The following is an 8,462-nucleotide window of genomic DNA, read 5'->3' as shown; positions in this document are numbered from 1 at the left end:
ATTTCTTTTGTGAGGAGGAGCCGCCCAGAAGGGCCAACAGGGCCAGGGCCCGGCAGCAGGGACACGTGACGGCTGTGGCTTTAAGCCCCTCAGTGTTGGGGCGATTGGCTCCAGCACTGCCTAAGGGGCACAGGCAGCTTCCTGGGGTAGCGTTCAGCTGTGTGCTCCCCCAGTTCTCAGCACAGCCAAGGAGGGTTGGGGAGACGGGCGGGGACGGCAGATGCCCAGGTGCCTCCTGCAGCCATATAGTGGGGGGCTGGAGGCTGAGCGTGGGCACCGGGCACATCGACTTTCGAGTGTGTGACGTCCATGACCTTGTCTCTCAGGAGAGGAGCTGCCAGGTCCGGCCCCCCCACCCGGCCGAGGAACTGGCCGAGGGGACCGCTTGTGCTGCATCTCACTTAAAAGAAATGGCAACGCAGGCCCACAGCACAGACGGTGTCTGCGCCTTTAAATCTCCGCCAAAGCAGAACGTTCATCAGCCCAAAGCCGGACAGGCCTCCTAAGCTCTGGGATTAACAGCTCCGCGTCACGGCGGCCCCAGGACGGCCCTGCCTCCCCCTCTCCAGGATCTCAGTTTAGGGGCCGTCAAGCGAGCGTCGCCGCGAAGCCGGCCGCCGCCCCGGTGGCCTGCCACTCCGTGCAGGGCTCCTGGTGACAAACGACACTCACTCTGGGACAAAACGCCAGGCGAGCATGTTCTGCGGTTGATTTTGACGGGGCTGGAGTGACTGGTCCCTTCCGGGAGCTCACGTCTCCGTGCGGGGAGGGCCCGGATTAAACCCGCGGCTCTGGAGGCGCAGCTCCTCGCGCCTCCGCGCCTGTCACTTGAAACGCAAGTATTTGGCTTAAGCTTATTTTTCCTCCTAAGCCGCCTGGCACATACTCTGCCCCGAGAGCGGCTTTGCAAAGCAAAGATGTTTATTTCCAGGGTTGTGGGAAAGCTGTACCCCTCCCAGCGACCTGCTTACGTGAGAAGTTCAGGAAAGACACGCAGGGCCGGGTGGACGGGGCCGCTGCGGGTCTGACGCGCCCCAAATGGCACCACAGGGCGACCCCCGAGTCCCCTCGCGTCCTGCACCCCCACGGCGCCCTCTTACCACCCAAGGTAACCCCCATTGGGTTAGGCGTGTGGAGCCGCAGGGCTGGGTCAGGTCTCAATGGCCAGAGGGCCCAGCCTTAGGTCCCCTCCTTCCCCAGGGCAGGGCCACAGACCCAGGGCAGCGAGGTCCCTGTGCTACCTCTGGGCGCTTGGCTCAGGCACCTAGTCTGAGCCCCAGTCCCCTCTCTGCACGGGGAACGTGGACACCCCTGACTGGACCTTGGGGTCACCGTGAGAGGCAAACAGCACCCATGTTATGTGAAAACGCCGTAGGGGCACAGGGATGTTGCCACCCCAGGAACCAGCTGGGGGGGCGTGTGTCTGGGGGCAGCCTCCTCCTCTGAGTGTGTGTCTGCAGGACCGTGAGCTGTCCTGGCCTCGGGCTGTGCCGTCCAGTAGGTTCTCGAGCAAAGGCCTGAAAGAAGAGCGAGGAGGGGTCCGGGGCCAGGGCAGGGGCTCTGCCACCCTCCGTTTGAAGACTGCCCACGCGGGCCTCTCCTTCAGCCCAGGTGACAAACCCACACACCACCCAGTGATGCTGGCAGCCGGGGCCTTGCCACCTGGAGGGGCGGCTCCGGGGACCAGTCAGCTGGGCAGGGCCGACAGAGCCGGCTCTCAGCAGAAAGCGCGGGGCGAGGCGGGCGTCCCAGGCAGCCTCTCGGACGGGGGCGCCTCCTCCTCTGCCCCGGATGCCCTAGAAGCGGCCTCTATCTCCACCAGCAGCCCCCCGCTTTCGCTCACTCTGAGGCCCCTCAGTGGCGGTGACTGTTCAGACCCCAGCCTGTCCCCTTCGTCTCTGCCCCGTCACCACCCGCATTTCTGAGCTCCTTACAGAATGGAAGTTCTGGGTCCTGGGGAGCTTGAGCCTGACGTGGGCCCGGATCTTGGAATACGCCCAGGAGGCTGGGATGGGCAGTCAGCCCCACCAGGCCTCAGTGACCCCGCCTGTCAAGCAGTCCGTGGAGGAGATAAATTTAACCTCCTTGGCATATGGAAGTCCCCAGGCTAGGGGTTGAATCGGAGCTACAGCTGCTGGTCTACACCACAGCCACAGTAACACAGGATCTGAGCCACACCTGTGCCCTACACCACAGCTCACGGCAACCCCAGATCCTCAACCCACTGAGCGAGGCCAGGGATCCAACCCACATCCTCATGGTTCCTAATCAGCTTTGTTACCGCTGAGCCAAACAGGAACCCCAAGAGCCTAACGTTTTAAATGAAAGATGGAGCTACAGGGGACACAGTTAAAAGGAGCTGCAGGGAGCTGGGCTGGGAGACGCTGGCCGGGTTAAAGCCATTTCCGTGGGAATGCACCCCTGTGCACGGAGCAGGCCCCCAAGTGGCAAGGAAGTTTCTGCAGTAATGGTCTCTGCTGGCCCCGAGAGGGAGAGGTGAGCCTGAGGGAAGCTGTCCGTGCCCTGATCCCTGGAGCTGAGTGTGACCCCGTGTGGGAAAGGGCGCTGCGGGCAGGGCCAAGGCCAAGGGCTGAGATGAGGGACCATCCTGGGTCATCGGGTGGACCCTGCGCGGCCCGTGTCCTCAGAGGGAGCAGCCCAGGGGCTCTGACTGCAGGCAGGGGGCGTGGCGACCACAGGGAAGCATAGACAAGGGCTGCCTCGGGTCAAGGACGGCTGGTAGCCGCGGGCCCTGGGAGCAGAGCGGCCCTGCCCACAGCTTCATCGCCGCGGGAGATCCCGGCTTTGGCCTCAGGCCTCCAGCGCGTGCGGTTTCACGTGGGAGCTGCAAACCACCCACTGTGGGACGTCACCACGCGGCCCAGGGCCGGCGCGCAGACCACAGGAGCGAGCCCGCCGCACCACGACGGAGGTGAGAGGTGGGCAGAGAGGTGAGGGTGCCCGGAGAATGAGAGCCCAGCGCTCGGTCCATCCCTGAAGATGCCCAGCTGCTCGGACCTGGAGGTCAGGCCGGGCCACGCGGACACTAGCCCACCTCGGCCGCTTGCTCAGGAAATGCCGACGTGCTGCACTCTCTTTAAAGCACTGCTTCTGCTTAGCCAAGCCCCCCACGTCCACGCTGCGCCCTGCCGGGTCCGGCTGAGCCTGTGCTGCGTGTGTCCCTCCCACCCAGCAGCCCACGGGCCACACAGGGAGGAAGCGTCTGCGGGGAGAGCAGGGCTTCCAGCAGCCTGCCCGCGGCCTCCAGCCCCACCCGCCCCGCCAGCCCACCGGGCTGGGGGTCCTCCTCCACTGTGGCCACCCTCGGGAGTCACAGGCCCTGACACGCACGTGCAGAGACCCCCCAGGAGCCCAGCCCAGGGCCAGGCCCCTTGAGGAGAGGAACTGTCGCCAGATGTCCAGGAAGAGGTGACCTGCCTGAGACCAGCCGGGACGCACTGATGGGGCCGCAGGGTGTGGTCCCCGCTGTGCGAGGCACATTGCAGTGCACAAAGCTTCCTTCCCGGAAACTGAAGCTCAGCCCAAGAGCCGAACTTCACCATGTCTTAGCCAAGCGTTGCATTTCAAATTGTAATTAAAATATCATTTAAAGTTTTCCGAAATGTCCTGGAATACAACTTGAGAAGCCACCGTGGGACTGGCTCACAGTGGGCAGTGGGCTGGAGGTGGAGACGGAGGGGCCGAGGCCTGGAGGCTGCCCTCTGGCAGGAAACCCGAGGCAACCGCGTGGGCAAAGGAACGAGGGGCAGCTCTCAGCAGAGACTTGGGCGGGAGGGCGCGGCCGCTGCAGGTTATCAGCAGGTGGGGCCACCGGGGGCTCAGCCGGGCCTGCTGGAGGTGTGCCGGCCTCTCTGGGGCCTGGCCTTGGATGGACCAGCAGGGCTCGGCCTGGGGGCGGCGGGCAGCAGGGCGCCAGACCAGCTGGCTGGGGTGCCGGGAGGAGGGGGTTTGCAGATGAGCCCGTGCCTGTGCCGTGTCCTGGGAGCGCGTTTTCTCTATTCCGTCAAGGGCTAACACCCCTCAGGAGTGTACGTGTGGCCTCTCACCTGGGGACACTCACCGTGGTGAGGTGACAGCTGGAGAGGCTGTTAGAGCCCACGACACTCTCTCTGTTGCCCTGAGAGACCCTTGAGGAGCTGGCACCCGAGGAGGCGTGAGACGGGGCTGTCCTCCTGGGGTCACCTAACCTCCGTGGATGCCTGGCAAGTGCACACGCAGGGCGTCCGGGCCGTGGAGCCACCATGTCCTTCAGGACTCACTGTACCCACAGCCCCTCTGCGGCCCCAACATCCCCTGGGAGGCGGGCAGCCCACCACGCCCGGTGCCACCTCCCACCCCGGCGTGGCCGCGCTTGGGGGCTGCGCTCTGGCCTCAGTCCCCGTCCGTGCTCCGTCCCTCGCGCCCCACGGGCCCCCCCTGCTCCGCCGCTCGCTGCCGCGGGTTGTTTCCCGCTTCCGAGGGGGTCAGTGTCCACACGTGTGCGCCTCTCGGGGACGCAGGCCGGGTCCACGCTGCCGGCCGAGAGGCTCTCCCTAAGGAGGCCCCAAGGCTTCCAGGGCCGTGTGGCCTCGTGTGGCCTTGTCACTTCACCATCGAGCGCTGGGGTCTCACGGACCTGCGCTCGGCTTCCCTTTGACCTGCTCTCTGCCCTGTGAGCGTCCTCTCTGGGGAGTGACGGTCACCGCAGCTGAGATTTTCCTTCTCGGGTGAGGGACAGGCCGGGCTGAGGCCCTGCGGTTGGCGTGCTCCGCCCACTTTCTTAGCGGCGCCTTTGAAATAACCGAAGACACTGGTTTCACGGGAGCCAACATATCCACCTATCCCGGGCCACATTGCACACCGTGTCCGGCTCGACCCCAACTGCTTCTGTCACCTCTGATCTCTGCACGTGGCCCTCTGGTTTGGGTAAGTGTCCCGCTGAGGGCAGGGTCTAGGGACACCCAGGGAAACGCAGCATCACAGGGAGACAGGGAGGGGTCTGCGGCCACGCCAGGTGCCCAGGCCAGCCTCAGGCCCCAGACTGTTCTTTTTCTTACAGGTATACTACTATTTTTATTAACACTATTTTTATTAAATTCACTGACAATGCTAAATTCTAGAGCTTTAAGGGCATAATGTGAAACAGCATCACAAAATTTAAGGGATAGTGCAACTACCTCTATACATAATATGGGGACAAGCCCCGCAGGCTAAACGCTCAGGACTCGGCTCCTTGGTTGCTGACCTCAGACAAGGCACCAAGCAGTCTTGTCCGTTTACGAAAAACTGCAGGACCAGCAGTAACAGGATTGGGAAGAACCGATTCAAGATCGTGGGGCCAGGCTGAGCCCGGTTCGCTGGGGGCTGTTGCAGCTCAAGTCCAGGACAGGTACGATGGCTCGTGAATTGTTCTGAAATTGCTGGTTTCCAGACAAGTTCTCAGGATGCTTTTCCCAAACAGAACCCAAACCGTTCTTAAGCCTCCGCGGGTCAATTGGCTCAGCCCCTCCCAGGACCCCCGGCCCCGTCTGACTGTGGCCTGGGGCCGTGTCCTGGGTCCTCTCCTCTCAAAGACGGAGGGACAGAAGGGCCCCCACGCCCACAGCCTGCCTCCCAGGGGCAGCTCCCTCTCTGGGGGATCTGATTTCGGAGCCACGACCTTACCACCCCCGGCCACCCTTGCGTCCAGCATGGCCTCCATCCTCTCAGGGTCTGGCCCCTGGTTGGAGCAGCAAGCCCTGCCTGTTCTGTGTGCCCCCAAGGCTCCTCACAGACTGAACCAGCCTTCTCACCTTGTCTTCTTCTTTTGCAGTCCCCGCGGCGGAAGGAAGCCACTTGACATGGTGGGTTCTGCCTCTGGGGCCTCTTGCGGAGGCCAGCGGCTTCACCCAATATGTTTCCTGCCTCCCATGCCATCCCAGGCACCAGTTCTGCCAGTCGTTTGGCAAATCCCCCCATGTGGACCACGCAACAGGCACCCGCCTTCAGGAAAACACTCCCGGCCACGGAACGAGTTCTGCTCACCAAAGGATTGGGCATGTGCCGTGGCAGCACCCCCTCCCCTCTGGGAGGCCACTTCCGTGCCAGTCAGCTTTGCAGCACAACAAACTGCCTCAAGACGGAGCGCTTAAGGCACCCTCCTCTCACTCAGCCTGCAGCCCTGAGTGGCAGCTGGGGCTCTCTGGGCTCGGCCAGTGCGTCCGATCCCTGCCTGACGCGTGACCCTCGGGCACTTAGCCCCCCACCCCCACCCCCCCCACGCTTTGTGGTTTCAACCCTGCATGTGCTTTAATCCCACGAGAAGGCGCCACGGCTGCTTCATGCTCCAGGGTCACTGGGTTTTCCCGAATCTTTCCCCTTCCTTGTCCTCGGCCTCCTGGACCCGGAAACCCACCTGGGCTCGTGGTCCTTCCGTGGCCGGGTACAGGGGATGAGCTTGATCTGCTCTTCGGGGGGTTATGGAAATCCTCTCTTTTACTTTCATTTTTTCTTGGTCCCTGGTTTTCACTTCTTTCTTTCGATGTTCTCAGGGGAGGCTTTCTTCCCACTCTCCTCCCTGGTGGTTCTGTGCTTCTTGGATCTGGAGTTTGATATCTTTCATCGACTTTAGGAAATTATCAGCCTTTAGCTCTTTAAGTGTTTCTTTGGATTTGCTCTCTTTCTTCTCATCTAGGACTTGAAATTCCAGCTTGTGAGACTCCCACTGCACCCCTAGGATTTGCTCTCTCTTACACCTTCCAGTCTTCATTTCCCTGCCTCGCTTGGCTGCCCTCCAGAGCCGGTGTCCATGACGGGAATGAAGTTTCATTAGAGCTGCACCGTAGGACCTGCGAATGCCGCCCAGAGCCCAGGTGAACTGCAGAGAAGGCCCGGGCAGGGGTGCCAGGCAGCCTCTGCCCTGTGACCCCCCTCCCCTGGCTCTGAGGGTGGGGTGAGCACCTCGTGGGATGTCCAACACTGGCCTGCAGTCTCCGTCAGGTGTCAGGAAGGGTCAGCCTCTTTCTCACGGTTGCAGATCGAATACGCAAATGCAGAGAGGGCTCCGCTCTGCGCCCTGAGCAGCCCGGGTCCCTGGGGGCCTGGCCGTCCGCTTCCCACATTCACACCGAAGGTCCTGGGCCGGCGCTTCGGAGACGCCCGTGGGAGCCTGTCCTGGTGGATGAGGAGCAAAGCATCCCTCCTGAGAGCAGCGGGTCAGGCACAGGGACCCCGACTGGAGCCATGACTCTGGCTCCCTGGAAAACCACGCAGAGCACCCAGCCGCCGAGGGAGCACCCACACGCGGCTGTGCAGGCTGATTGACACCTGTCTTCCCTGGGGTTTCAGGAAACAGCCTCTGTCTGACTGAGTTGGGGTCACTTCCCGGCTTACTTAAAATTTGATGCCTGAGAAGAACAGAAATGTCTTCTTTGTCTAAATAAGCCTCAGATTTGCTCCCTGACCCCCCGAACTGGCGGCCCATCACCCACCTTCACATGCAGGAAGGCACCACCTGGCCCTGGGGTGTCCCCACACCTGGGCACGCAGCCAGGGCACCGTCCCCCCTACCCCCCCCCCGGCGCCACGTGGCGATATCCTTGTTTCAGCCGTGGTTTCCCGTCGACCTCAGCCTCCTCTGCTCCCAGCATCCAGACGAGAGCCCCGACCCGGCTGCTCCTCAGAGCACGCTGGGGTGAAGAGGCAGTGAGGCCGACAGGGGGATGGAGGGTGGGGGGCCGACCACCCTCTCCAGGGGCTTGAAAGGAAGAGGAAGTTGCACTGGAGGAGGAGGGAGGGACAGGGCGGGAACTGAATTCAAGGCGGCGACGGGCAGTGAAGAAAGAGCAGCGCAGCCCGGTTCTCTCCGTGATGAATACAGCGGACAAGGAGAAAGGCACCAATCACTGCTGCGCTCAGGGAGAAAGCTGGCGTTGCTGCAGAGCCCGCGGGCAGCGGAGGGTTAAGACGAGGGTCTCCAAGTCACTTTCCACAGAGGAACCGGCCAGGTCCTTACAAAAGGCGCCCTACGGAACCTCTCACAGCAGATACAACAACCCCGAAAGCTCCCGGGCCCTTACAGAAACTGAGCCGGTAAATACCTCCACGCAGAAACCCCAGGCCCTGAGGGGCTGCTGGTGAACCTCCCTTGGAGGGAGGGCTTTGGCTCCTGCAGAAATCAGGGGACTGCTCACCTCACTCGGGGCCTCATGGGCCCGCAGGCCAGCGCTCCCCACGGACACCAACTCAATTCCAGCACGTCGAAGTCCGCGACTAAAAGAAGTCACTCCAGAAACACATTTCCATACGTTCCAAACCAATCCCCGTGCCTGGCGCACGGAAGGAAAAACGCCGTCCTATCAGCTCGATGGGTGCGGGGGGAACATCGATACAGCTGAACCTGCCTATGATTGTAAAAAACCGCCAGAAAACTGGAAACAGGATGTTCTCAGCCCGTCAAACCAAATCCGAAGAAACCACAGCTC

At 62.3% G+C, this 8,462-nt stretch overlaps 1 long non-coding RNA gene across 1 annotated transcript; it reads left to right on the top strand.

Annotated features, from left to right (window-relative positions):
- Positions 1-580: 580 nt before the first annotated feature.
- On the top strand, positions 581-7,401 carry LOC146397939 (uncharacterized). The gene is made up of 5 exons (XR_014823974.1): positions 581-4,926; positions 5,293-5,389; positions 5,813-5,843; positions 6,674-6,851; positions 7,016-7,401. It is a non-coding gene; the product is annotated as an uncharacterized LOC146397939 (long non-coding RNA).
- Positions 7,402-8,462: the final 1,061 nt, after the last annotated feature.

This window comes from Sus scrofa, chromosome 13 (genome assembly GCF_054392235.1).
Source record: "Sus scrofa isolate SSC_HxYL_T2T_F1_AM1 chromosome 13, Sscrofa_HxYL_maternal_Yorkshire_Landrace_v2.0, whole genome shotgun sequence".
Taxonomy (NCBI): domain Eukaryota; kingdom Metazoa; phylum Chordata; class Mammalia; order Artiodactyla; family Suidae; genus Sus; species Sus scrofa.
Note: the sequence above shows the minus strand (reverse complement) of the source record. Positions and strands in the feature narration are given on the sequence as shown.